Source organism: Scyliorhinus canicula, chromosome 13, assembly GCF_902713615.1.
Source record: "Scyliorhinus canicula chromosome 13, sScyCan1.1, whole genome shotgun sequence".
Classification (NCBI taxonomy): Eukaryota; Metazoa; Chordata; class Chondrichthyes; order Carcharhiniformes; family Scyliorhinidae; genus Scyliorhinus; species Scyliorhinus canicula.
The window spans coordinates 147,137,886-147,140,758 of NC_052158.1; positions in this window are offsets into that span (position 1 = coordinate 147,137,886).

Sequence of the window (2,873 nt, forward strand, 5' to 3'; positions counted from 1 at the left end):
GTGTATTGATAAGTAGCAAACACCTCCCTAATAGGTCAAATTGCATGTCGCTCCGTTAATGTTGCTTAAAGAGCAGTTGACCTGGAAAATTCAGTATTAAATCTGTATATGTGGGCAGTATGGTAGCACAGTGAGTGGCATGGTAGCACAGTGGTTAGCAATGTTGCTTCACAGCACCAGGGTCCCAGGTTTGATTCCTGGCTTGGGTCGCTGTCTGTGTGGAGTCTGCACGTTCTCCCCGTGTCTGCGTGGGTTTCCTCCGGGTGCTCCGGTTTCCTCCCACAAGTCCCAAAAGACATGCTGTTAGGTAATTTGGACATTCTGAATTCTCCCTCTGTGTACCCAAACAGGCGGCGGAATGTGGCGACTGGGGGGCTTTTCACAGTAACTTCATTGCAGTGTTAATGTAAGCCTACTTGTGACAATAAAGATTCTTATTATTATCATTATTATTATGTACCCCTTCCACAAGAAAACCAGTGATTGACATGCATTGACATGAACGGAACATCCCGCTGGCATGAAGAGGCGGAAATGTCCGGCTATGGTACTTTAACTCAAATTTCTGAGTTTATGCTCTTTCACATATCTTCGAAGATGACAAGATGAGGAGTCTGTTAAAAAAAGCTTCTGGGATCCCTGGCTTGTACATAGGATACAAAAGATCAGACACTATGCTAAACCTGTCTGCATCAGTCATTATGACAGAGCTGGAATATTATTATCTAATTCTGAGCACCAGACTTCAGGAAAGGTGTCAAGGAATTAGAGACGGTGCAGAGGAGATTCATCAAAATGCAACCAGTGACGCAGCACTTCAGCTATGTGGAGAGACAAGGGAGGCTGGGATTGTTCTCCTGAGAGCAGAGAAGGCTCAGGGCAGGTTTGAAAGAGGTGTTCAAAAATCATGAAGAACCAGAGGCAAAAAGGTTTTTTATGATCTGGATGGCACTGCTTGTAAGGGTGGTAGAAGCAAATTTAATAATAATTTTCAGAAGGGATTTGGCGAAATACTTGCAGGAGAAACATATGTAGCGCTAGGGGGAAATAACTAATTGGATAGCTCTTCCAAAGATTTGGCATCGGCATGGTGGAAAAATGTGCGCTGTTTCAATCTATGATTTCACAAGTTACCACTAAGTATCCAAATGGGTTGCAGTGTTGTTTTGTACATTCTGATATAATTCCTGGTACATTAATAAGGTCTAATACACGTCTTATTGTATTAATATTAACACCGCCCATCCCAGTGATCAAAAATCAGAAACAAAATGATACCAATGAATTGAAAAATATTCCTAATTTTTAATTCATTTATGGGATGTGGGCATCGCTGGTTAGGCCAGCATTTATTGCCCATCCCTAGTGGCCCTTCAGAAGGTGGTGGTGAGTTGCCTTCTTGAACCGCCGCAGTCCCTAAGGTGTAGGTACACCCACAGTGCTGTTTGGAAGGGAGTTCCAGGATGTTGCCCCAGCGACAGTGAACGAGCGGCCAATATATTTTCACGTCAGGGTGGTGAGTGACTTGGAGGGCAAATTCCAGGTGGTGGCGTTCTCCAGGTACGGACCAAGCAGTGAATAGATGGTGCATTAAAGAAAAAGCAGCAGTATCGAACATTCATACACAATGCAAACAAAGTCCATTGCACAGGATGAGCTAAGGGTAAAAACAGCTGACACAGTTATTCGCCCAATTTCTACACATTCAAAAATATTTTGGGCATTTTCTTGGGTCCTGTCCGAAAGAGTCCCACCAATAACAGGGAAGCTATTGATAAATAGTTCATGTGCAATTGATCACTCTGTATTCGAGTGCTCTTTAGCTGTGATGTTTTAATATTCCCCACTGTAGGCCATGAGAGTCCGTGCCTGAGAAACTGCAACCCTGTGAGATCAGTGACCGGTGAGAACTAAACGTCACAGATTTAAAGTCATCGTCAAAAAATGTACCAGGTTTTTTTTTTCTCTCCGAGAATTGTTGAGATTTGGAATACCCTACTTGAAAAGCTGGTGGAAACTTGTACAGAGGACAACATAAAAACAGGCCATTTGACCAACTCAACGTGTGCCGGTGATTCCATGAATGATTTTAAAGGCAGTTGGACAGGAATGCCAGGATTAAGGATTTACAGGGTTATGGACAAAAGGTGTTGTGTGGGACTAAGCACGACCGCTTTCTCAAAGAGCTAGCAGAGGCACAATGGGCAGAATGGTCTTCTTCTATGCTGTAATATTATACCATATGCTGCCCCAGCAACACTCAATACCATGAACACACATGTGTCACTTTTGTTAGCATTGCTATGGGTCAAGGAGCAGAAAATATATTGGATGAGGTATTTTCCACCTTTAAATATACATGATCAGGCAGACCGTTACTTCTTTTTTAAATATAAATTTAGAGTATCCAATTACTTTTATTCCAATTAAGGGGCAATTTAGTGTGGCCAAACCACCTAACCTTCTGAATATTGCTTGTGGGGGGTGGGGGAATAGCATCAATTAATACACACTCCATAAATCTTTCTCTCTCATATCAAAACATGAGCGTGCCATCATTTTGATTTGCGTTGCCATTTTGAAACCACCAGAACAACAATGTATTTCACACTTTGCTGTAACTTAGGGCACTGCGGTGTGACTTGGGACACCAACCACCACTTAATGCAACAACTAAAACATGCCTTGCTAACAGTGCTCGGAGCTCCAAAACAATGTTTTAAAAGTCACTTGTGATATACTTGATCTGTCCTCTGTCCTTGACGGCAAAGCTGTCTGCTTTAGAGAAACCTTTTAAGATTGGGCACATTTGTAGAGAATCCAGAGAGGGAGCGGGTGCTCACCAGTTAACATAAGCTCAAAGTCAGTGCAGA